The sequence below is a fragment of the Mus musculus genome, chromosome 5 (genome assembly GCF_000001635.26).
Source record: "Mus musculus strain C57BL/6J chromosome 5, GRCm38.p6 C57BL/6J".
NCBI lineage: Eukaryota > Metazoa > Chordata > Mammalia > Rodentia > Muridae > Mus > Mus musculus.
In genome coordinates this window covers 102,414,803-102,442,730 of record NC_000071.6, presented here as the reverse complement: position 1 = coordinate 102,442,730, position 27,928 = coordinate 102,414,803, and the positions used below count along the sequence as shown (strand labels likewise).

The 27,928-nt window shown below is 43.1% G+C and overlaps 1 protein-coding gene and 1 pseudogene across 1 annotated transcript in view; one reads left to right on the top strand and one right to left on the bottom strand.

The window, feature by feature from the left end:
• Arhgap24 (Rho GTPase activating protein 24) overlaps positions 1 to 27,928 on the bottom strand; it is a 697,838-nt gene that overhangs the window by 462,305 nt on the left and 207,605 nt on the right. The gene's annotated exons all lie outside the window — the stretch shown is intronic.
• Positions 25,785 to 26,510, top strand: Gm6622 (predicted gene 6622; annotated as a pseudogene).

Genomic DNA, 27,928 nt, shown 5'->3' with positions numbered 1-27,928 from the left:
CACCATGCCAGACCTAAAGCTTTACTACAGAGCAATTGTGATAAAAACTGCATGGTACTGGTATAGAGACAGACAAGTAGACCAATGGAATAGAATTGAAGATCCAGAAATGAACCCACACACCTATGGTCACTTGATCTTCGACAAGGGAGCTAAAACCATCCAGTGGAAGAAAGACAGCATTTTCAACAATTGGTGCTGGCACAACTGGTTGTTATCGTGTAGAAGAATGCGAATCGATCCATACTTATCTCCTTGTACTAAGGTCAAATCTAAGTGGATCAAGGAACTTCACATAAAACCAGAGACACTGAAACTTATAGAGGAGAAAGTGGGGAAAAGCCTTGAAGATATGGGCACAGGGGAAAAATTCCTGAACAGAACAGCAATGGCTTGTGCTGTAAGATCGAGAATTGACAAATGGGACCTAATGAAACTCCAAAGTTTCTGCAAGGCAAAAGACACCGTCAATAAGACAAAAAGACCACCAACAGATTGGGAAAGGATCTTTACCTATCCTAAATCAGATAGGGGACTAATATCCAACATATATAAAGAACTCAAGAAGGTGGACTTCAGAAAATCAAATAACCCCATTAAAAAATGGGGCTCAGAACTGAACAAAGAATTCTCACCTGAGGAATACCGAATGGCAGAGAAGCACTTGAAAAAATGTTCAACATCCTTAATCACCAGGGAAATGCAAATCAAAACAACCCTGAGATTCCACCTCACACCAGTCAGAATGGCTAAGATCAAAAATTCAGGTGACAGCAGATGCTGGCGAGGATGTGGAGAAAGAGGAACACTCCTCCATTGTTGGTGGGAGTGCAGGCTTGTACAACCACTCTGGAAATCAGTCTGGCGGTTCCTCAGAAAACTGGACATAGTACTACCGGAGGATCCAGCAATACCTCTCCTGGGCATATATCCAGAAGATGCCCCAACAGGTAAGAAGGACACATGCTCCACTATGTTCATAGCAGCCTTATTTATAATAGCCAGAAGCTGGAAAGAACCTAGATGCCCCTCAACAGAGGAATGGATACAGAAAATGTGGTACATCTACACAATGGAGTACTACTCAGCTATTAAAAAGAATGAATTTATGAAATTCCTAGCCAAATGGATGGACCTGGAGGGCATCATCCTGAGTGAGGTAACACATTCACAAAGAAACTCACACAATATGTATTCACTGATAAGTGGATATTAGCCCCAAACCTAGGATACCCAAGATATAAGATATAATTTGCTAAACACATGAAACTCAAGGAGAATGAAGACTGAAGTGTGGACACTATGCCCCTCCTTAGATTTGGGAACAAAACACCCATGGAAGGAGTTACAGAGATGGAGTTTGGAGCTGAGATGAAAGGATGGACCATGTAGAGACTGCCATAGCCAGGGATCCACCCCATAATCAGCATCCAAACGCTGACACCATTGCATACACTAGCAAGATTTTATTGAAAGGACGCAGATGTAGCTGTCTCTTGTGAGACTATGCCGGGGCCCAGCAAACACAGAAGTGGATGCTCACAGTCAGCTAATGGATGGATCATAGGGCTCCCAATGGAGGAGCTAGAGAAAGTAGCCAAGGAGCTAAAGGGATCTGCAACCCTATAGGTGGAACAACATTATGAGCTAACCAGTACCCCTGAGCTCTTGACTCTAGCTGCATATGTATCAAAATATGGCCTAGTCGGCCATCACTGGAAAGAGAGGCCCATTGGACTTGCAAACTTTATATGCCCCAGTACAGGGGAATACCAGGGCCAAAAAGGGGGAGTGGGTGGGCAGGGGAGTGGGGGTGGGTGGATATGGGGGACTTTTGGTATAGCATTGGAAATGTAAATGAGTTAAATACCTAATAAAAAATGGAAAAAAAAAAAAGGAATGGAAAAAAAAAAAAAGAAATAAAAAAAAAAGAAATATATATGTATATCTATGTGTATAGTTGTGTGTATATCTACATAGATATACATATATGCATATAATAACCATTAGTGGAAAAGAAGCCATAAATTTGAAGAAGAGAGTGGGGAGCTATGTGAGAAGATTTGGAAAGAGGAAAACAAATAAATGCCGTAATTATTTTGTAATCTCAAAAACGAAACAAAAACAAAGCAGCATATTGATACAGTTGAAGGACAGACACCATAGTGTGGCTAAACTAGGCCAACAGCGAGGCTGGGAACCAGAAGTTCTAACTGGGCAGCTGTGTGCCCAGCTGAGAAGGCTAACACAGAAAGCAAAGAGAAAGGACCTGAGGGACAACTGTTTCTCTCCAACCAGCTGGGTCTGCCCTGCACATTATATTATGTTTTCAATTTAGAAAGGGATGCATAAGTATCCATAATCAATAGTGTTGTCTATTTACAACGGACTTAACTTACCGTCTAAAAGGGTTGCTTTTGACTTGACAAATGGTGTAAAAGCTATATAAAGTCAGTAAAAGTTAGGATCTTTGACTATTTACTCAGGCTAGTAATAAGTGGTAATATGCCTTTTCTTATGGTGGTAGGCGAGGGAAGCCAGGTGCAATTCTCGGAAGTCACGTGTGATCATAAAGGTTAACAATGAATACTCTATGAGGATGGTATTTCTAAGCCACCACACTTGATCTTCTACGGGTTAAATTATTATATACATTTTGACTTAGAATATTCTCATTTTTATCATGTTTATAGGGACACAAACCTGCCACAAGTCGAGGAACAACACAACAACAAACTATGACAACCTTGTCATTGGGTGGGTTTAAGAAAAGTGGGTTTTGTGTATAAACTGTTTCTGATGTTTAGGTACTTTTAAAAGTCTTGTTATGACAATTTATACACAAAATAGAGGGAGGATTTTAACTTTGATTTTTGCCATATGTTCAACATTGTCCCAGTTTTACATTTTTTATAATTACACAGAGTTAAGAATAGATGTGGGCTCCAGAGTTTTTGCAGAACATGTTTTAAATTATAAAAATGTGTGCTAACCGCCCCCATCCGGGAAGTGTTTACATTCTAGTGTCTGACTTGGGCTTTTTACATACATTATTTCCCCGTGTCATAACAACTGCGCACAGGCCATGACGTTTACTGCATCAGAACACTTAGCTTCGCAGAGTTTAGGTAACTTGGCCATGTTCCCAGGGGAACAGTCGAGAATGGATACCACATCAGACTGATTTGGAAGTGTTTGCTATTCATCATCTTGCTGAACCCTCGTAGCATCTCTTCACTGTACACAGCTGATCATTTTCTCCTTTAATGAAGTATAGAAGCCAGGATCAAAATGTTTATGTGGTTTACCAAAACCCCGCAATTATTAAGTAAGGGAGGGAGAGTTTCTGATTGCAAAACTCTACACTCTTTGAATATAACTACCCTCAAATTAACTTAACATTACATTTAAACCCCACTTCCTCCTTTCCAGAGTCATATATGCCACTCACTCCAACACAGGTGCCTGCCACTGCAACTCTGTCCCCACACCACCTCCATCAGAAGCTCAAGCCACCAGATCTTAGGCTAGAATGAAAACCAAACCTTTCTTTCATGTAATGAGACTATGTCAGCTCTTTTGTTATAGCAAGACAGAAGGATACAATTGTTACAGTAATAACATTATTTAGCCAATTCGATACATTTTGTCTAAAACAGCTCTAGTACAGTATCTATACTATTGCTATTTTGCTAATGGAAAAAATAGGGAGGGGGCACTTGTCCTGGGTACAGAACTGGACTGGTCAGAAACACAATAAAATTTTTGAATAACTTTGGAGCTTGTGACCATCACTCCATCACGTCTCTTCATGAGCTAAACTAATCCTATCTATGAAAAAGAGGGGGGAAACTTAGAAAGTTCAAGAAAAATCCTCTTAAAGAAGTTCTTTCTGGTAGAGAATTAACATAGTTATGGCTTTTTCTCTTCCAGATCTTCTATCATAGAGTCAAAATGATTTATTTGGAAAATTCTTCTTTAGGGTGTCAAGAAACCTGACTTCAGTATTTATGATTCTGAGCACATCTAACTCTCCCCCTCTCTTTTTAAGGCTGCTACGCAGTTAAAATTAAGCTTCATTTTTCTCTGCTGTCATCAGATTGAGACAGCCAAGGGTGGCATCACCATTTGTCATAATAAACAGGGACGGCCCGACAACACTGAGGCCATGAATTCCTTCAGTCTTAGAAAGTAAATATTACCCATTACACAGTAAATATTAACAATTACACAATACGTTCTCTGTAAGTGACGTGACGTGGAATCACTTCACTTCCATGATGTACAGCTACAGAGAGTTTAAAAACTGAAGAAAACCATGGCCCAGCGTTTTCATGTGCTGCCTCCCATTTTATCAAAGATGGCGCTGGCAGCTCAAAAGCAGGCTTTCTGTTGCCTTGGCTGGTAGCCATCCTATCTATCTTGCCTCCATTGTGCACCACGTTGAGTGCAGTCCATGGTGACTGGAAAGACTTATGTGCCATTCTATCAGAGGAACTAAAATGATCTTCGAGGGACTTGTCTCATGGGTGGGCATTTACGGTCACCTTCCTTTCTCTGATGGCTTGCTAAGCTTAGCCCGCTGTCATTTTCTTGCATCTCATGACCTCTTAAATCTAGATATGTGGTGCTGCTGTGAACTTTGCCCGTTTCTCTCAAAATCATTTCACTTTGTAGGTAGGATAGTAGAAAGACTGGATTTAAGCAACAAACATTTCCATCTGAAATCATTAGCAGATTATTGTTCTGTGTGATATAAAGTTGGAAAATAGAACCTTAGAGGATTTGAGTGCCTGGTGACCTCAAGGCAATGGAAAGGCAGAGAGGGGCACTGGTTTGCCGCATGTGACCTTCTAAGATGTCTCCTGATCTGGAGCGAGCCAGGAATGCGTCATCCAGCTCCTCTAGAGTGTTTGGATACACAGCATTTAGTGAATATCTCTGCGACTCTGCTCTAAAAGCCAGATTACCTGGAAGTTTAGCAACTATAATACCACAGTGTTTAAGGGGGAGATAAATGGGAAAGGGCTTAGTGAAGGTGAGGTAGAATAATGGCGGTGTCTGGGTTAGCCCTGAGGTACCGCAACAGGCCTGACAGAGGCAAAACTATTCTGAAGTGTCTCTCAATTTATCTGATGACTGAAATGGTAGACTCCAAAGACATGGAAATTTCCCCAGGAATCTAATGTGGGGCAAAGAAATAAATATCAGCCAGAGGGGCAACTTGTCTCCCTGAAGAGAGTTCACATAGTTCTACCAACTTGTCAGGCCAACTTGTAGGCAAGGACTAACGCCCACACAAAGATGAATGAACTGTGGTAGGTGGGACCACACCGGGATGGGAACGGCTTGGCTGTTTATGTGCCCAAGGTTGGCACTTCCCTCTGCTCTTTCCTTAGTCTCACACCAGGACACCCTGCAGTGAAACAGGACAGACTGGGGGTGGGGGTGGGGTGTCCACAGATCAATCAGTCCTTCTTCCCAACACAACCACTTTGAATGATCCTCTTCTGCCTCCTGATATTGATTCGGCTTCATAATTGGCTTAGAGAGAATGGATACCCAGACCTAGATTGACGCATGGGTTGTCACCTCCAAGTTTGATAACAGCACAACACAGTGACAGAGAGAGAACATACTAACATTTCAGAATCTGGTAGAGAATGGGCCCATGAGGACCAATTTTGCTGCTAAAACGTCTGTCGCAGGGCTGGAAGCGACGGCTCACCATGAAACCACTGCAACGTGCCATTTAAAGGGGGCATTCAGAGGAGTGAGGAGGAGGCCAGAGGTGTTGCCTCCAGCTCTGAGCAAAGAAGAAGAAAAATCATGAGATCAAAGAGAGACTTCTGGTAGGGCATCGGGGTCACACAGGGCCGGAGCGCTGCAGGCCTAATAAGAGTCTAGGATTGTATTTTATGTGAATGGGAAAGCTCTGGCGAGTTTCAAAGGGAAGAGTGACATTTACAATGAACCATTAATATTTCAAAGAAGTTACTCACACCGACCTGGAGGAAGGAAGTAACTTAGCCCGTGGCAGTCCAGGCAGCAGTGAAGGCTTTGACCACTGCAGAGCAATCAGAGGCAAGAAGGAGCTGAATTCAGAACCAGATTGCTCTTAGGGATTATGCCGGTTTAGTAAATCCGTGCCTGAAGATTCTCCTTCAATAACTGCGTCTGCCAGTATGGAGTAGTTAGCTAAGTTTCCAGTACAGAGCATGACATCCCTCTTGCTGAGGGGGTCAAAGGCACAATTAGAGAGTGGTTACTTACAGACACAGTATGTGTGGCGCTATTGCACCCTCGGGGCTACCATAACATGGAAGTGGTTCATAGGCATTTCCGGGGAGGACTGTTGACAGTCTCCCTCCTTTGTCAGCTTTCCTGGCACCTTCTGATACCATGGAAACTAGTCCCCAGGGAGGGGGCCTTCAGGTCAGTTCTAGCTCCGGTCCCTCTGGGCTCTGTTTCTCAGTATATGGTGTCTTCAGCAACAGGGACTTACCTGCTACCTACCCTCAGCCCACTGCACTCAAACAGACCACACTACTTTGTAAAATCTCAAGGAAGATGTAGGCTGGAGCTGCTATTTGATACAATACATAGTAACAAAGAACGGGGCTTGGTGCCGCCTGAAGGAATGAAAAGGCTAGCAGAAGTAACATGCTGTATAAAGAAGAGCAAAAGCTGTTTCCATGCTGGGATCTGTAGAGAAGTGTGGGTTCAGCAGTCAATGACAACTGTAGTGTCCGTGAGCTTAAAGCTTCTAGTGTCTGAATTGTTAACACCTATGGTTCACATGTGATTCATCAGCCTGACGGTGGGCTACACAGAGACACTCAGGAGCTACCAAAAGAGGGGCATAGGAAACTGAAAATCACCCTCAAAGGCAGAAAGGAAGTAAAGAGACTAGACCCTGGCAGAGGAGAGGGTAGAGGAGGGGACCAAGGCTGGAGACAGCAGTCAGTAAAATGATGATGATTGAAGTTCAAATGGTATCTGTCCATTTAAATAAGTCACAGAAGTAACGATTCAGGTTCCCTGAAACGACCTATTTATGTGCCCAAGGATGGCACTGGTATAACTGTGTCTTTTCAAAATAATTTGCAGTTTAGCTGAATGTAACTATTCTTCAATTTCATTTGAATGCATTGATGTCCATGCTGATATTCATAGCAGGCAAAAGCCCTGCAAAGTTCAAGAAATAGCTTCTGTTTGCTCTCCAAATAAGCCCATTGATGACTTCAATTATTTGCCTCTTCAACTAGGCCTGCAACACAGCAGTTAGTGTTAGTTATGCATGTTTGTTCTATTGAACGAATAAAAATGAATCTTATCAATGCTATCAGAAACATGAATTCAGCCATTGCTGCCATCCGAGGTTAATAACAGACAGTTAACAGTTCTTTGAATCAAACCACACTGAGAAAAGTAAAGACTCAATTCTTAAATGCCTGTTTTTTTTTTCAGTATTTTGTAAATCATTATCCCATACTAACCTCTGTACTACCAAACTGCAGTGGCTTACTTTTTATTTTGTTCTATTATCTTTTTATATCTTGAATCATCCTCCTGCCTCTCCTTCCTATGTACTTAGATTATAGCCATGAACCATCATGATGACTGGCTTTGGTGTTGGTTTGCTTTTACGTGTGTGTGTGTGCGCGCGTGCGTGCATGTGTGTGTCTCTGTGTTAGTGTTTGTGTCTGTGTGTTAGTGTGTGTATGTGTGTCTCTGTGTGTAAACACATTCATGCATGTGTGCACTGTGCACAAGTACACAGGGACATTTTCTTAAATCAGTTTGGAAATTCATGTCCTAGAACATTTTTATTTCTCCCTTGGGCGTCTAGGGACTCACAAGTTATTGTCAGTTTTAGATTCTGGTCTTTTTTTTTTTTTTTCTGGGGATCTCTTGGGTTTTTGTTTTGTTTTGTTTATTCCCCTGTTTCATCCTCACTGCTGCTACTTCTTTTGAACCAGATCTTACCTAATTGATGTAAATAATCCACAATTCATAAGCAGTATAAAACACGGGCACAGAGTGGACATGGAACCATTTTTGACAGATGCAAATCCCTGTGAAACTTCAAGCCCATTGACCTATGATGTTCCTCCACACCATCCCAGCTAAACACTCCCTGCAATTCCCACAGTTCAGGTTCCTCTCAGCATGCCCAGCCTTGCCTGTGCTAGAACTTCAAATAGAGGAAGCCATGTATCATTAATTTCTCCTAGGAGGGTTTCTTTCATTTCGCAGAACACTTGCCGGCTCCTGTCCTGCTAGCACTTGGAATCTGTTCCTTCCTTTCCTTAGCAGATGCAGTCTGTGAAAGAGCTGCACTTTGTTTATCCATCCTCCCTTTGACTGACACTTGGATTGTTTTCAGTTTCAACCCACCGTAAAGAAAGCTGCTATTAGCATTTTTATACCAGCACTTTGGTGCTGTGCATATTACTTTTTTTTTTTTTTTTGCATAAACACCTCACAGTGAAGTCGAGTGGATTTAATTTCATTTTAAATCTCCCTCCTTTGGAATCTAGATGAGAGAACCATCTCCAGGATATACTCACTTCAGTCTCTCCTCTCACCCTGCAGTAGACTGAACAATGTCCGCCCAAATTGCTTCATATCTTGATCTCTGAAACCCCTGACTATTGCCTGGCAGTAGGGGGTTTAGGGGACTTAGAAGGGGACTTAGAAGACATACTTAAACTAAGGGCTTGGGGTTGGGAATCCTGCCTAGTTTAGTTTGTTTAGTTTGACCAAAGCATCACAAAGCAGAGGTGTAGGGCTAGAAGAAGAGGGAGGAGGAGGAGACACAAAGTTACCCTGATGATTTGGAAGATGGAATAAGGTCCGTGTATTCAGGACTGTTGGGGATGGGAGTGAATGGGGTGGGTGGGGATGCTAAAAGCTGGCCAAGGGTAGAAGCTGCCCTCCCCCAGAGCCCCAGAAGGCGGGCAGTTTCCACAGCACCAAGTTTAAGGCTTCTGTCCTCTAGAGCTGCACGGTGATAAGCTGAGGTTTACTTAACGAGTAAATTTTTGATAATTTATAATAGCAGTGGCAGGAAACTAATTCACACCTTCTAAGCTCTTCCAATTCATTCCTGGTCTCCCGATAGACCATTTTAGCTTTTAACAACCTCAATTCTCTGTTTCTTCCAGGACTAATGATTCACACTGCATGAAGCCCCTTGCCTTGGCCTCCACCTTTCCGTTTCCACTCACCCTATGATCACCCTCTTCTCTGTTCCCCAGCATCCCACATCCTTCCCGACTTAGGAGGTCTGCACCAAACCTTCTTTCCCTTCCTGTCTACCAGGGACTGTCTATTTATTCTCAAAGTTTTAAATTTATCAATTAACTAGCCTAGAGAGCCTTCCCTACATTTTTCATTAGGAGTCCTGAATCTTTTTCTAAAGGCCTTATGAGGCCCCCATGGTGACATTTTGGTATTGTGTACTACAAGTGTCCCCTTGTAATCTACTCCAAACTAGTGTGTTTGTTATCTAAATGTCAAAAGAATCCAGGTGCCTCAGAGATCTGAGACATGTAGTATGTATGTATGTACGTATGTATGTATGTATGTAGAGAGGGTATAAGCACTGGAGAGGTTACTGGGCTAACCTTCGGGCACACAACCCTTCCGCTCTCTTAAAAGCTCTTCTAAGGAAGGCATTATCAACCTTTTCCTACTCTGTTTCTCACTCTGTTTCTCAGCGTCTCAGTGACACTGGTTATTTTTAGTTGAAGTGAATTTTCTCCTTCCATCTCGTCTCTAAGTATGGTGAGACGGTCACTTCCTGCTTATTTTAGAACAAGAATTATGGGAAAATATTGAGAGAAGGTAAAGTGTACCAGTGAGAGGGAAGGAGAAAAAAGGGGGAGGGAAGAGGGGATGAGAGGGGGAGAAGAAAGAAGGGGAGGGAGGGAGAGGGGAGGGGAACTGAGAAGAGGGGAGAGGGGGCAGGAAAGAGGAGAAGTGAGGAGAGGCAGAGAGACAAAAACATAGAGAGGAGACACACACATGCACACAGAGAGAGAGAGAGAGAGAGAAAGAGAGAGAGAGAGAGAGAGAGAGAGGAGGAGGAGAGAGAGAGAGAGGGGAGAGAGAGAGAGCCATGCCTCTATTGACAATCCCTCAAGCTGCTTGTCCCAGCTCCCTAGTCCTCACAGGGCTGGCTGGCCAAGCTGGTTTGCTGCTATGTTCACCCCAATTTCTCCCACCCAAAGCACAACCCTCTCAGGCCCTGTGTGCACTGTTTGGGGGACAATGGCTTCTTCTCAGTGTAAGTCAGCTTGGCCCCTCTCCATCCATCACCATCAGATCTTCCTCAGAGAACAATGCGTGCCTGGAGAGTTGGACAGGAGAATCAGGGTAGTGAGACCTGCCATTCCTTTGTCAAACTCAGCAGAATCCTAGTGGTGGTGGCTGAGGTTGAAGACTCAGAGAGGGGACAGCTCTTCAGACCCTCGTGGGGATGCTCTTTAATCTCTGACACCAAAAACCTTTGAAATGTATACAAAGAAAATTTTATTCTGTTTTTAGTAATACCATATTGAATATCTCATTGCAGTAGATGTCCTTATACTGTGCGTACCTTTTTGGCTTTTGCTGTTTTCTTTTAAGTACCCTTCGTTCCTGTCTTCCTGTCTCCCTCACTTTCTCCCTCCCTCCTTCTGTAACTCATAGGCACAGATGTTGCTCAGGGTATCCTATGCTCTTGGGCTCAGGTTAACCTGCTCCCTTGGCTTCACCAGTAACAGGGGTTACAAGTCAATGTGATTTCCTACACAAAGCGATACAGTCCTTCTAAGGCAATGGGTTCTTTCTAAAGGTTTTTGAACCATTGCTACCCATTGTACTTAGAAGATATTTAGTAAGTAACACATCAGAGTTTAAACCAACCTTGTGGCATATGGCTTATCAGTTTTAATCAGCATCCAAATGAACATCTGTGAGCAACTGAGGCTCCGCCAAAGTCACCTGTTTGAGGCCATGGCTGGCATGGCAAATAGAGGTTTAGATGTCTTGATAGCAATCAGTATTGGCAGCCTTACTTCCTCTTCAGTCTCACCAGCAATCCCTCAGTCTCACACAGCACCATGTGTGCTTGCCCCTTTGCCTGTGCATGGGTCCAGCCCAGGCATTTTAATGAGTAATGCAGGAGAAAGACGGTGAGGACTGAAAGGTATTAAACAAATATAGATGGCATCCTGGCCAGTGTTGACCAAGCCACCTCCTGGGCCTGAAGCTGCTCAAGGCGTCTCAGAGCACACAGAAGACAATGACTCCCATTCCCCAGATTCCCCTCTCAGTCAGGAAGTGGTAGCATGTGCCTCTCTGCCTTCTCCACGTGGCCAGAGTTAACAACAACAAGCGAAGTGTGTTTCATTCATTCTGTGTTAAAGCAGATCCTAAAAGTAGAATTTTCCAAGTTCTTCCTCTCATTTACTATTCCTAGTCCTTTGAGTAACAGACCAATCTACCTGTCTCTCAGTGACCTACAGTTCTGTATCTCAGACCTGAAACTTTCATCCTCATAGCCCAATCCCTGGTGGTCATCTTCAGAATCTAGAAATCAAGTTAAATGCAGACCTGGGCCCCGCTGTCACAGCTCCCTAGCTTGCCTGGAGACCTGGGAAATGCTTCCTGTGAAGGTTCACAGAGGAAACGCCCGACCTCTACCCATGTCCCTTCCACACTCCTAGCTCCTCACCTCCCTCCAGCTCTAAATCAGGCCTGAGCAGAGAGACAGCTGACCAGAAATGAGTGAGGAGCCTCCTTTTTAAATCTGATCTGGAGACAGAGTATGAAAACTCATCCCTTTAATCCCTGAACTTGGGAAGCAGAGGCAGGTGAATTTCTGTGAGTTTGAGGCCAGCCTGGTTAACATAGTTTATTTCAATACAGCCAGGGCTATGTAGAGAGACCCTGTTTCCAAAGCCATAATAATAATAGTCCTTCTCTTACAGCTTCTCTGAGAAGTGACTTAAATCACAAGTCAGACTGCTCTCTTGCTTAAACCAGTTATTTTCAAGTAGACCCGCAGCTCAGTCCAGAATCTCCTATAGCCTACAAGGCAGTTCTTTCTCTATCTCTGCAACCACCACTTCTCTAGTAGCTTCTGCATACATGCATGCTCATCAGCATGCACAGAGACATACATACATGCATATATTCATATGAAGAAACACAAAGACATTTGCACATGCATGCATATGGATGTATACACATGAATGCATATCAATATAAATAGAGACATACAGGGACGCATTTGAGCATGCACGGAGATATATATTATATATACATGCATGTATATGAACATAAACACATGCATGTACATCAACATACAGAGAGACATACACACATGCATTCATATGAATATACACAAAGACATGCATGCATGTATACAAACATACATACATGAATGCACATCAACATACCCAGAGACAAACATGCATGCGTATGAGCATACACAGAGATATACACATGAGTATGTATTTGAACATAAACATATGTATATGCATAACATATGTCAATATACACAGAGGCATACATGCATGCATATGAGCATACACGAGACATGTATACATATTTGCATGTATATGAACATACACATATGCTTGCACATCAACATACACAGAGACACATATGCATATGTGGATATGAGCATTCACAGAAAAATACATGCATGTACATCAGCATACATGGAGACATAAATGCATGCATATGAACATACACAGAGACATACATACATGCAGGTATATGAGCATACACACATGCTTGCACATCAACATAGACATATATATATATATATACATGAATAAGATATGTAGACATATATGTATACATGGATAAGAGAATACACAAAGATATACATGCATGTACATCACCATGCATGAAGACAAACATGCATGCATGTAATAAAGAAATATACATGCATGCACATGAGTGAGCATACACAGTGATAACACATATGCATGCAAGAGGACATACACAGGCATGCACATCAATACACACATATGCACGAATATGAACATACATGCATGCACATCAGTACACACATATGCGTGAATGTGAACATACACACGTGGATGCACATCAATACGTGCACATCAGCATGCACAGAGACTACATGCATGTTTTTCACAACAAAGAACTGTCACTGGGGATAGATTTAGATTGCTCCCCTCTCTCCACTTCCCAGACAGTAGCAAAGGCTCTTACTTCTTTCTCAGACATAGTTTAGGGGCTTTGCAGCATCCTGCTAAATATTTGGGTTTTGATTTAGGATTTTTTTTGTCTTTGCTTTCATTAATTTATTTGACTTCTACATGGTAACTATTGTGTCCATGTAGTTCATCACAATGCAATTCGATACAATGTCTTTCACGAAGTTAGAGTTTGAATATAAAATGCTTCCATTGGCTTGCATATTGAATGGCTCATCTCTGGGGGAAGGAGTCATCTGGGGGAGTGGAAGAAGTCTTAGGACATCTGGTATACCTAGAGAAAGTGTGTTCCTAGGGGCATGTTTTGAGGGTTATGCCTGCCCCAGATTCCTTTCTCTGATTTCTGTTTGCTGTGAAGAACCTCCTTGGACACACCCTCCTGTCATCACGACGTTCTACATAAAAACAAGAGGCCCAGCAAGTATGGGCTGAACTGACTGAAACTGGGAACCAAGATCAGTCTTGAGACTGATCCTCAAGAGCATCTCTCAGGTGCTTTGCTACGGTGACAGTGATGGGAAAAGTAATGATGTAGTCCTACTAGGTGTTCAAAAAGAGTTGTTGGATTAATGTGAAAACGAACTAGATAATAATAACAATGGCACTAAATATTCTCCAGAAGCTCTTTTTCATTATAGTTTTTGATTTCCTTTGTTTGAGGGACATTAATTATTAATCAAAATCTCATGGATTCACATAATTAAAGGATTAGAGTCAACAAACAACAACAAAAACCTTCAGCGGTGAAGCGATGAACAACTCGGTGTTTTCAGCCTCATGTGGAAATGACATCTGCTATTCCTTCCTCTGTTATGTGTGACATCTCCCTAGATGGTGGCTCCCTGAGGAAAGAAATGATGTCTAATCCTTCACTGTCCATATGAACCCACATTTGTTTCTAAGCCTAGAGCTCTCAATGTTCAATGCTTGAATCAAGAAAAGGAACAAGGGCTATTCAAATAGTTCAAGTTACAAGCTGTTTACACAGCTGCAGAAGAAAGCTTCGCTTTTGTCCACTCTTCAGATGGCGGGCATCTTGACTGGCTACATAAGGCAGGGTTACCAGGGAAGCAATTAAGTTCTTGCCAATGTCATCAAAATTTTTATTTATGAGTTGGTGCTGGTGAAAAATACAGGGCGATTTTCCATTTTTTTTTTTTGTCTAGGGAAACAGTAATTCCACTCAAATGTTTATTAAGCACGATTAACCTCCAGCCCCTTTTGGAGTATGGAATCTCCTGACACATATGAAAACACTGGTTGTTAATTGATTTTCTGGGAAAGTTTCAGCCTAGACTGTCATCACCTAAACCCTGGTGTCAGGGATATATAGGTAGAGTGCATCCAAGAAGGGGTGTGGATGGCCAGCAGTGTGTTACACATGTGGGGAAAATATACACAGACTTTTCTAACCCCCATGATTGGCCATCGTCATCACCATCATCATCACCACCATCGTCATCATCACCATCCTTCTCTACCTTCTGTCTTCCCTCTCCTCCTCCTCTTCTCTTTGTTTTGTCCCTGCATGGTCTTGTTGTATAGCCATGCAGGCTTTGAGCTTCCAATCATCCAGGGCCTGGTTGCTGCGTGTTATGTGCTACCACGTCTGGCTTTTGCTTTTCTTTTTAAGGGTGAATTGGCATCAGAACTTTAAGTGAAACTGAGTGCTTAGCGGGATGATTTCTCTTTGATGAACTCCCCATTTTACTCCTCATCTTGAGGATGCTAACTCCAATTCCATTCATGTTGGGTTCCAAAGCCAATTTTCAACTTGTAATAAATGCTGTGCCCTTTCTTTGAAAATACTTAAGCCAGCTGAAATATGAACACAGGCGCACTGATGACCACAAAATTAACAAGTTTAAGATTCTCTACAGACTCATTTATCCACGCTCTTGAATTTTCACATTACAATTTAATAATTGCAACAGGATTGAAGTGCCTGAAGTTTAGCTAGGAAATGAGTTTAGCTATATTAAAGGCACAGCACCGCAAATCCTTCACCAAAACCAATCAGATAAAAATACAGGGGGGAGTTCATTTTCCAAGAGTGAAGGCCACTCTTAGTCTCCTGGAGTCATGAACTATACACCGCCTTTCACAGAGTGGACTGAGGTAGTGCCACTCAAAGGACATGAGTGTTCCAAGCTGTTTCCTCTGCAGGAGGAAGAACTATAAGAAAGCCCTCCATTTCTTTTTCTTAGCTCATATCAACTGATTTTCAGTAAGCTTCGGTTAATAGTTGTGGAGATAAGTTTAGCTTCAGGCCTCTCAATTAGGAAAGCTCTCATTACCAGACAGTGGGAAGAGAGAGGTGAGGGTACAGAGGATTGATGGACGATTCTGCCCATGCTCAAAGCAATGAGTACTTAAGAGATGTGCAGACAAGTGAAGAGCAGACAGTCCTGCAATAATCACAGCTTCCTCCTGCCTGGAGAATGAACAGAGCCCAAGCTCCTCCCAGCTACAAAGTCTCGATTCTAAAAATGCTATGTTTTTATTGAGTAAATATTTCTACAATGTCTAAAAATATTGGTTTATATCATTCTTATTTAAATAGTATGTATATAATAATATTCAAATATATTATTTTCTGTTTTGAGTTTCTGTAATCAAATTATTAGCAGGAAGCATTATAATGTCTGGAAACCTGGTGTTTGTAGGAATAAAAGAAATGCTGCACAGAAGTAAGTTTATAGCATAGGTGAATGAAGTATGGCAGAAACAATGGCAATGTCATCGGCTCCACCCAGAACGAAAATCAAAGTGCCACACCGAGAAAGAGGCTGGTAACCAGGGAAGTTTTCCCCTGACACTGGAATGCTGACCATTGGTTAAAAAGCGGCCCGTATGCATGATTTAGTGAACCATATAAGGGTAGCAAAAAAAAAAAAAAAAAAAAAAAAGTGCTTGCAAAGGATTATTGAAAATAGAGCACATTATATTTCCAATATTTATATTTGCATGAAAAAAGGGGAATGCTGCTTTCTGTAGAACATATAAACATATAACCAAACTCACTCTATGGGCCAGAAGAGGATTTAAATATAAAACTCAAAGAACTGTGACTTTTAATGACATCATGAAACTTATTTGTGTGTTATTTAAAGGATCTCTATCTTCATTTCTCCATAAAATACACCTTTTTGTATACAGGATATTGTCCAGATGTGAATTCTATCAATAATTACTGCCTGGTTAGGCAGAGGTCTTTGAGAACAAGAATCGTAACTTATCTTTTCTTTTCTAGAACCTGACACTGTAGTTTGGGTCAACTCGATGCATATTGACTATGCTGGCAAAGTAAGCATGCTTTCGTTAGCTAAGTATATGAAGACAAATGTGATAAAAGCTAGAGCCATTGGCTAGAGAGATGGCACATCAATTAAGAGAACTGACCTTCCAGAGGTCCTGAGTTCAATTCCCAGCAACCACATGGTGTTTCTCAACCATCTATAATGGGATCTGTTGCCCCCTTCTGGTGTGTCTGAAGTCAGAGACCGTGTACTTATATACATACAATGAATAATAATAATAATAATTTCTAAAAACAAACAAACAAACAAACAAATAAATTAATTAATTAATTTAAAAAAAGGGAGAGTCACACCTCGAGGAATCCAAGCTAGTAACCGATTACTTTTTTTTGTTTTGTTTTGTTTTGTTTGTTTTGTTTTTCGGGACAGGGTTTCTCTGTATAGCCCTGGCTGTCCTGAAACTCACTTTGTAGACCAAGATGGCCTCAAACTCAGAAATCTGCCTGCCTCTGCCTCCCGAGTGCTGGGATAAAAGGCATGCGCCACCATGCCTGGCAACCGATTATTAGAGTACGATAGTTATCATGGTAAATTACAAATGCTGGCAATGACTGGCGATCAATGGTGAGAGGACGGTAAATGGCCGAGCTCCTCTTTCTCCAGTTGTGCCTGTCAGACAGCACCACTGAGCACTTCTGCCCTTCTGCACCACAGCACAAAACCAGTGTATCCACATTCTTCATTATTGACGATTCTAGCCTTAACCATTAAATTAATCGGCCATTAAATACTACTCATGATTGGAGATACAGCATGATCTAGTTGTCTGTCTTGTGTTTCATTCATTCCAAAATTACCATTAAATAAAATTGATCAACAAAACTAATAAAACCAAGGTAAGCGGTTTTGCTGAAAGGAGATACGCGGCTGTTTGTAGACGCCTTTAGCCAGGTTTACACTGAGAATCAGGAGCAAAAAGCAAAGTGAAAGACTTTGAAAAGCTGAGCTTTCGCCACAAGAGACGCCCACATGAAGTACCCTAGAAAAATGTGGCTGCTGACGGATTGGATCGCCTCCTCTGAAAGGAATCTGCGGCTCGAAAGTCTGGAGAAGCTGAAGGTGAAGTTGGATTGTAGAGCACTTATGTAGCTTGTGCGAGCCTCTGCATTCAACCCACACCACCGAAACAGTTAAATAAAATCAGCGGTCTTCAGAAGGACGGTAAGTGGCAATGTGTGGAGCTGGGAGGTGAAGCCAGAGCTACAGTGAAACCTCAGAGGGTTTGAGATAGCAGGAACATTGGCCATACCTCAAGAAAAGCTTCAGGTAAAAAGCAGAACTAGCCCCACCCCCAAGGGGCGTGGCTATGCAGGCAGTAACCATTAAGTCTACAGGATGTGGCCACGGAGACAGTTGATCTTTAGAGTTGTCGGGTGTGGCAACAAGTCTATGGGGTGTGGCCACACAGACTATAATCTTTAAGGCCGTGGGGTGTGGCAACAAACATTTTAGGTGAATGTCACGGCACTCAGTACCACAGACACTGAAAATGGAGCTGCTGGCTGTTTGGCCGTTTGCTGATCCAATTCTTCTGTGCTGCTTTGCCCCTCTTCCTTGTTGGAATAAGAATCCATACCCTCCCCCAGTCCCATATTCTGGAGAGGCATATTTTTGTTGTTGTTGTTGTTGTTGTTGAGATGGGAATTTACAGCTAAGAGTTTGCATTGATTCTTAGAAGAGACTTTGAACTTGGATTTCTGGGAAAAGAAACTCTTAAGACTTAGGAGACGCTTGAACACGTATTAAATATGTTTTGCGTTGTGGGTTAAACATGTTTGGGACAGTGGAATGTACGTTACAACTTATATGTGAGTTGCCACCACAGGCCCACAGGCTCATGTGCGGGTGACTTGACTCCTAGCTGGTGTAACTTTTGAGAGAGAGGTGGTTGGAATGTGGAACATTAATGAATGGATCTGCTAATGAGTTCATAGATGAATCGCCATTAGGAAGAGGTTTGTAGTGGGGGAGGGGTCACTGGGAACGTGTCTTTGAAAGATACATCTCATTGATTTTTGCTTCCTGTCCACCATGAAGTTAGATTTCCCCTACATTACACTCCCTCTCCCACTTGGTTCTTCTCACCAAAGGCCACAAAACCACTGAGGCAGCTGATTATGAACTGAATCTTCTCAAACCATGACCCCTTCCTTTTAACGTGTTCTCTCCAAAGTTTTACAATAGTGATGGAAGGGACTAAGATACATATCTTTGTAAGTACAAAAATCTGCTTTCATAGTCAAGATGATAATCCTTAAGACAAACTCCACATGTTCCCAAGGACCAGGCACCACATGTTATCACTGCCTTCTTACAGGAAAGTGAGTGATTTGTCCACATATATCCCATTTATAATCAAATGACTTAAAATAGACCACACTGGTGATTTTCCAGCTAATGCATGGGAGAATCAAATTTAAATGAGAAAAATATGCATTGTGAGGCAGATGAATTTGAGAGTAATTATCGCATCATCCCGGATATTCTTCTGTTGGTAAATGGATAAACAAATGGACAATGTAGACACATAATATTAATAGAATAGTATGCATCAGCAGAAGTAAATGAATTATGAAGTAATAAAAAGCTGTAGAAGAAAGGGACATGCATATTGCTGAGTGAGAAGCTGATCTAGAGAGACCGTGTACCTTGAGGCTCCCAAACAATAACACAGTCTGTAAATAACAAAAATACAGGGACGTTAAAGTTCCTGATTCCCGGGGCTCTCAGGTAGAGAGAGAAGATGAAAAATGTGTAACACACCACGTTTTCAAGGTGGAAAAATACTCTATCTGAAACTGTAGTCGTGAATACATGTTACTATACATTTGTCAAAAACAGACCAACCAAAACTATGGGCTCAACAAAAAATGTATTAATGCTGGCTCAGTGGTGCTAATGACTGTGCCTCTCCAATTCGAGATGTTAATAATGGGGAAGTTGGGTGTCAGGGAATAGGCTTATAGGAATTGTCTGTTCTATTTAGTCAATTTTGCCTTCTTTCTCCACCTCTGAGTTTTGCTGCCGCCTCCCCTTTCTTGTTCTTCTTTGGAACATAGTTTCACCCTGTAGTACTAGCTGATCTAGAAATTGAATTGTTTCTCCCTCTGCTTCTGAAGTGCTGGGATGGCAGGGCTGTGTGCCACCACATCTTGTTGAACTATTCTATGAGCTGACCAGTTCTCAAAATAGAATTTTCACAGTAAAACCTGTCTCTACCATGATTGAAGCAAAGTTCCAGCGTTCTGTTGCTATGTTGCCAGTAACACCCTTTTCATGCTACATTGTTACGAGCCTCTTGAAGACTAGGCCGGTGACTGAGAATGGCACTGATGGGCTCATAGTTTTAAATGCTTTGCTGCCAGTGGCTTGGAACTGCTTGATAAGGATTAGGAGGTGTGGTTTTGGTGGAGGAAGCGTGTCACTGAGTGTGGGCTACGGGGTTTCAAAAGCCATCATGCTCAGTCTCGCTCTATACATCCTGCCTGTGAATCATGTACTGCTCCAGTGCCATGAATCTACCAATGTTCTCGAATATGATTCTTTGAAACAGTAAGCAAGCCCCTGATTAAATGCTTTCCTTTATATCTTCCATTGGTCTTCATAGTATCTCCTCACAGCAACAGAAAAGTAACCAGAATAGTATCTGGTAAAACATTGTGATTCACCTGTATCCAAACAATGTTACATGTGGGAGCACCTCTAAGCATGTGGGAGCATCTCTAAGCATGTGGGAACACCTCTAAGCATGTGGGAGCACCTCTAAGCATGTGGGAACACCTCTAAGCATGTGGGAGCACCTCTAAGCATGTGGGAGCATCTCTAAGCATGTGGGAGCATCTCTAAGCATGTGGGAACACCTCTAAGCATGTGGGAGCACCTCTAAGCATGTGGGAGCATCTCTAAGCATCTGCAAATCTCAAATAGATGAGCAAGCATTGTGCTATGGAAAAGTTGACATGCAGCCTTCAGTGATTAAATTTCAAGATGTCTTTCTTTTAAAAATCAACTGATGTTTCTCTTATATACAGAGACAACCCATGTGGCAAGTGTGATATTTCTTAGGTGACTAAAAACAAAACTCAGCTTGGCATTGCAGCTACAAAGTTTTATTCAGGAAAGAAGAAGCAAAGAAGCAATTTAAGATCCAGTCTCCTGGGCACATTCTCATTGAATCTATTCCCTTTTGCTTTCATTCACTGGTAAGACAATCTAAGTCTCTACAGCCTGGCCCTGTGGAGGATGGTGTGGCCAAGGCCTTGCTGTCTTATCTTCTTGCCCTGGTACTGGAACCTGCTTCATTTGTGTTTGCAAAACCAGAGGCCAGGCATCAGGTTGATCAGGACATACCCCATGTTCTACTCTTTCCATCTTCAAACTTCCCCTTGGACCAGCAGCACACCTACTGCCTTCTGTGGGGCAATGAGGGGCGTTTTATGCTTTCCTGTGCAATGCCTGTCTGCTCTTGTCCCTGAAATGCTCGGTGACTCTCCATTTTTACTCACACAGACCTCAGGCCCAAGACATGTGTACTGGCTCTTATCTCTGCATAGAGATCTCTTTAGAGCATCAATAGAGGCACTTTCTGTTAAAATGTTACCTCTTCAGCTTGTCAGTCATTACCACCTTTGATTTTAATGTATTTCTTTACCTCGGCTTTTTAAAAAAAATGCTTATTTCTATGAGTACACTGTGGCTGATCTCAGACACACCAGAAGAGGGCATCAGATCCCATTACAGATGGTTGTGAACCACCATGTAGTTGCTGGGAATTGAACTCAGGACCTCTGGAAAAGCAGTCAGTGCTCTTAACCTCTAAGCCATCTCTCCAGCCCCACCTTGGCCTTTTTAAAAAACCACCCTTTTCTCTCACCGTGTCTTACTTTTCCCTTCCCTTAATTTTTCCTTTCCTTAATTTTGGTTTTGAACTCCACACAATGTACAATCACTGGGAAAAGAGTCTCAATAAGCGATTGTCTAGATCAAGCCGGTTTGTGAACATGTTTAGGGCCAGGTGTCTTGAGTGCAGCTAATTGATGTAGGAGGCCCCAGCATAAAAGAAGGCAGCACCATTTCTTGAACTTGGCCCTAGACTGCTTGTAAAGACAAGTACAAGGCCAAAGTCAGCAGATGAGTCTGAAAAGACTCAAAACCAAAACTTAGCGAATTCGTGTAAGGCAGAGAAGAAATGTGTCAGGACCCAGGGGCCATCACCAGGACCAAATGCTGTGTGTGGACAGTAAGGTTAGGTATGAAAACTCTCTCCCCGGTCCTGTAATGGGAAGTTTAGAGCAGTGGCTCTCAACCTTCCTAATGCTGTGACCCTTTAATGCAGCTCCTCATGGTGTGGTGACCCCTAACCATAAAATCATTTCTTTGCTATTTCATGAATGTAGTTTTGCTGCTGTTATGAATCAATGTAAATATCTGATATGCAGGATATCTGATATGTGACCCCTGCAGAAGGTCATTTGACCCCCAAAGATGTCACACCTCAGGTTAAGAACCAGTGGTTTCGATTACAAACCCCACAGGACATAACACACCCTGGGGAAAGAGTCTCCACGAGAGACTGTCTAGCTCAACTGGCCTAAGACTATCAAAGCAAATGTGGCAGAATTGATTCAGATGGGACAGTTTCACAGTGAGGAGCAGACAGTGACTGTGAGTAAGAGAATTTATGGTGTGGTAACTCCTGCTCACAGCCAAGGAGATGTCAGAGGCTTGAGTAGAGTGGGAAAGATTCTCTTCCTTTTTAAATAAGTGTTGCTAAGAAAGCCAGTGCCTCGTCATGCTTAATATATCAACCACTCATCCCTCTCCACCTATTTCTGAATTGGAATCAATGAAACTGATCATAAATTAAATTGCTACCCACCAGTAATCATGCCTACCTACTTCAAGGCAATAAAAATCCAATTATAACAATCATGGAAGTTCTTCAGTAAATAATCAGCAGACTACATTCACGGTTAAAAAAATAAAATAAAATAAAATAAATGACTAGGGATGTTTCTTTCTTCCAGTCAAATAGTCGGATTAAATACATGTCAGGTGATGTTTCGGAATAAGTTTTATTCAAAACAACCGGAAAGCAAGCATTTCCATTAGGAAACTGCAGAGCTGTGTACTGAGTGGTACACCTCCACTCACTCTGAGTGCCCTGCATCTCGGAATGTGCCTGCTCCTGCAGGTAGTGTTCCGACAGAGGCAGTTCAGTTAAAATGGGGGTATATCACATTAACTCACAGAAACATGAACAGTTGTGAGGCGAGGCAAGGCTTAGGAAGAAACTGAAGAACCACGTATTCATTTTAGCTTCCAACCTCTGGGCCCCAAACCACCCACTGTGGATTTGTTGTGGTGGCTAAGCAGACGGGTACATACGGGGTTTCTATTAGTCATTCAAGCAAACAACTTCAAACCTGCACCCATCCTGAGGAGTGAGCAACTGTGATTGGTGCACAGGAGCAGGAATCCTGCAGGAGACTCTGGGTGGTAAAAGGCAACAGAACTCCCTGGGACAACAACGAGACATGTGGCACTCACTTCAGGTATGAGAAGCACCAGTGAGAACCCTAAGGAACCTCAGGCACCATCATAGGATGACGACTCCAGATTGGAGGAAAGGTTTCTGCCTGGGATGCTTAAGTGTGCGGACTTATCTGTAAACAGAAATGAGCCTAGTTCCCAGAAGAGAAAAAAAAGAGGATTTAAAAGCCTGGCAAGAATAAAAGCAGTGCCCCTGCCGCACCATAACTACCCCAAACATGCATAGTTTAATCACTAAGCCAGCAGACTTGGGTCAATGCAAAGGCAGCTAAGCCATTTGGGGGGCTGATGAGGCAACATTAACCCTTGCAGAACTTGACTAACTCTATAGCCCCATCTGCTGGCAGAGGTGGGAAATAGTTAACATATTGCTCACCTTTGGCCAAAGTCCTAAGACCTATTTGGAGCTGAACCAATCAGGGATAGGAGGTTTTATGTTCATGACTAAAAGGAATATTAAAACATGTGCTGGAATGAACCAAGCATTGCATGCAACAGCAGGTAGGAATAGGCAAACTGCTTTTTAATTTATTATTTTGTGTATGTATGTGTCATGTGAGTGTGTGTGTGTGTGTGTGTGTGTGCACTCATAGATCCCCATATGTAGCCATATCTGGAGAGGTCAGAGGTAAATACCTGGGTTTTTCCATTGCTTGTCATTTCTGTTTTTTGAGACAGTGTCTTTCACTGAAACTGGAAATCACTGATTCAGCTAGACTGGCTTGTCAGCGAACCCCAAGTCTGCTCCTATCTCACCTCCCATCTCTATCTAGTTCTGGGATTACAGGTGCATCGCAGCACATCTGGTCTTGTTCCGTGGGGATTAAACTCAATCCGTCATGCTTGCAAGGTAAACACTTCTAGTAAAGCTACCCAATACCCCCAAACTGTTTCTTTTTCACAACCCAAGTAGAGATTTAAAAGTCTACTCAGTCTATCAAGATTGACAGAACTCTACTGTCCTTCCAAACATATGCCAGGTATCCTGTGACAACTGAGTGTACCATTGAAACACTCTCTGGGTGTGTGTGTGTGTGTGTGTGTGTGTGTGTGTGTGTGTGTGTGTGTGTGTGGTGTAGGAAGGAGCAGTTCAAAGAAGCTTTGTGCCTTTTTCTCTACAATTCAATATGCTGATGCGTCCACACACACACACACAAAAATCTTATTATAAACAATCAATCTGACTACAAACAATCAAGAGAAGACCCTGATGTTTACTGAAATGAGACAGAAATGGCTTTGCCATATCTCCTTATATCTATCTATTGTTCAAAGAATCAGGTAACTTATAACCCTCACTAAAACTGAACTCAGAAAAGCAAATGCTATTTGTCTATATTAAGCAACAGTCCCTTATGATAATGCTACCTAACACAGAATCCTGTCTCGGTGGCTCCAGGCAACAGATTCTCCTCTCTTCCTGCAAGAGCCTGCAGGTTGGCCAGTGTGGGTCTACAGCGTGCAGTGAGCCAAGCTCAGGGTCAGGTTTGCTTTATGTGATTCTTATCACAGAGCCAGCAGCCTCCCTGAGTCCTCTCCCATCTAGATGGCAGAAGGACAAATGAAAACACCCAGCCATGCGAGCACATCGGGAATCTCAGTTGTTCACAGAACATCTGTGAATGTCTTCTCAGCCTAGGCATGTCACAGCACCAGATCCGAATTTGGAGGGTGAGGCTGTACATGCACCCAGTCTCCTGGGAGCCCACACCAAGGCTAGATGGATAGTACCACTGCACAGCTAGTGTGCAGCAGAGCAGCTTGTCAGGAACTGGCAAGTCTTTGCAAGCACTGAGGATTAGCACTGAGCGCCCTGCCTTACTGCCAGGTTTCTAGGAACTTTGAATATATGGTTTCTACAAACACAGCTGTGTGCCTGCTAGCTGGCACATTCAGCTTTTCTAATGGGCTGCATAACTCATCAAAGGAATATGTCTAAAATCTTCGTCTTTTAGTTGACTGAACTATAATATAAAATTATTCCTTTGACTTTTATTAAGAGATTTTATTGAGCTAATAAAACTAATCATATATGTCAAGCAGACATTTATATATCACCCAGTTGCCAAACTAAGACATAACAGAATTCCTGAAACAAGCTTCGGGGCCATAACAATATGCTAGGGGAAGTAGAGGTAGTCCCATCATCATATCTAATTGAGACATTATTTAAATGATTGGAGAATTTGTAAATGTTGCTGGAAATTCAATTCTGACAGGAAGATACTGAAACATGACTTTGCTATGGGGGGGGGGGGGCGTGGGGAGAAGGGTAGGAATCACAGATACAGAAAATTCACCACAAAGAATATATGGCTTAGAACGGACAGCCAAGCCTTCTGTGTAGACACAGTGCTGCCGAAAGCCGGGCTCCACAGAGAGGTCTGTGGAACAGGGGCTTCCAAAGAGCACCAGGTCCGCCATCGACCACCGATGGCTGGAGGTTGCTGGGACAGGGTAGCACAGCCGCATGCGGCTCACTTGCCTTTGACCTGCTCTGCCTGCTCTCTGCATGATGATCTGTCATGCTTCCTACTTAACTAATGGAAAAGCGGTCTGGCACCTGGGCCAAAACTCATTTAGTTGTCAATCTCAGAGTGAAGACTCTAAGAGTAGTTCCCTACCTAGGCTCCGTGAGACCAGGATACTTTCACCAGCAAAAATAAACTGGCTGTTATGAGCGGCTGGGGGGATCTTGGGGACCCAGGACCAGGCACGCGACAATAACATCTAGGACATTCGAGACTACAGGTGAGTGGCGTGCTGGCGAGGAGGAGGCAGACTGCCCGGAGCTGCCCTGGGACGTGGTCAATGTGGTGTTCGTGGACTGCTCGGGCAAGCAGATCCCGGAGAGGGGCAGAGTCGAGGACAATGTTCTCTACCTGGCCCAGCGCCACTGGGTGGACCTGGAAAGGGCCTGCAAAGCATCCCTGGCATGTTCCACCTGCCATGTATGTGAGTGGGGCCCACCTGGATCTCCTGCCTCCTGAGGAGGTGGAGGACAACATGTTGGACATGGATCCACTGCTCCAGGAGAACTCGAGACTGGGCTGCCAGATTGTGCTGACCCCTGAGCTGGAGGGAGTCGAGGTTGCTCTTTCTCATATCACCAGGAACTTCTATGTGGACAGCCACATCCCCAAACCCCACTGACATGAGGCCACTGGACCAACCAGGCCATGGAACTGAAGAGCTAGGCTTCCTACCCCAGAGCATGACTGCCGAGGAAAGAGAAGTTGGGCCCACAGTGTAAGACCAGAAATGCCACTGGGGACAGCCAGAGTCTGAGCCCTGATGGGGATGGGTCTCCATCTTGGCTGTGTCAGTCCACCAGGGAGAATCGAACTGTAAATTAAGGATGGACTCAAACCAGAGCTGCAATAAAATGTCACACACACACACACACACACACACACACACACACACACACACACACACACACGTTTTTTAAATTGACTGAGCCCACACTCACTGTTATCCAGTTTGCAATTTTGTCTCCCACAGTTAATTCCTTAAGCAAGTCATCTTTTTTTTTTTTTTTTTTTTTTTTTCCATTTTTTATTAGGTATTTAGCTCATTTACATTTCCAATGCTATACCAAAAGTCCCCCTTACCCACCCACCCCCACTCCCCTACCCACCCACTCCCCCCCTTTGGCCCTGGCGTTCCCCTGTACCGGGGCACACAAAGTCTGCGTGTCCAATGGGCCTCTCTTTCCAGTGATGGCCGACTAGGCCATCTTTTGATACATATGCAGCTAGAGTCAAGAGCTCAGGGGTACTGGTTAGTTCATAATGTTGTTCCACCTATAGGGTTGAAGATCCCTTTAGCTCCTTGGGTACTTTCTCTAGCTCCTCCATTGGGAGCCCTGTGATCCATCCATTAGCTGACTGTGAGCATCCACTTCTGTGTTTGCTAGGCCCCGGCATAGTCTCACAAGAGACAGCTACATCTGGGTCCTTTCAGTAAAATCTTGCTAGTGTATGCAATGGTGTCAGCATTTGGAAGCTGATTATGGGGTGGATCCCTGGATATGGCAGTCTCTACATGGTCCATCCTTTCATCTCAGCTCCATACTTTGTTTCTGTAACTCCTTCCATGGGTGTTTTGTTCCCACTTCTAAGGAGGGGCATAGTGTCCACACTTCAGTCTTCATTTTTCTTGAGTTTCATGTGTTTAGGAAATTGTATCTTATATCGTGGGTATCCTAGGTTTTGGGCTAGTATCCACTTATCAGTGAGTACATATTGTGTGAGTTCCTTTGTGATTGTGTTACCTCACTCAGGATGATGCTCTCCAGGTCCATCCATTTGGCTAGGAATTTCATAAATTCATTCTTTTTAATAGCTGAGTAGTACTCCATTGTGTAGATGTACCACATTTTCTGTATCCATTCCTCTGTTGAGGGGCATCTGGGTTCTTTCCAGTTTCTGGCTATTATAAATAAGGCTGCTATGAACATAGTGGAGCATGTGTCCTTCTTACCAGTTGGGGCTTCTTCTGGATATATGCCCAGGAGAGGTATTGCTGGATCCTCCGGTAGTACTATGTCCAATTTTCTGAGGAACCGCCAGACTGATTTCCAGAGTGGTTGTACAAGCCTGCAATCCCACCAACAATGGAGGAGTGTTCCTCTTTCTCCACATCCACGCCAGCATCTGCTGTCACCTGAATTTTTGATCTTAGCCATTCTCACTGGTGTGAGGTGGAATCTCAGGGTTGTTTTGATTTGCATTTCCCTGATGATTAAGGATGTTGAACATTTTTTCAGGTGCTTCTCTGCCATTCGGTATTCCTCAGGTGAGAATTCTTTGT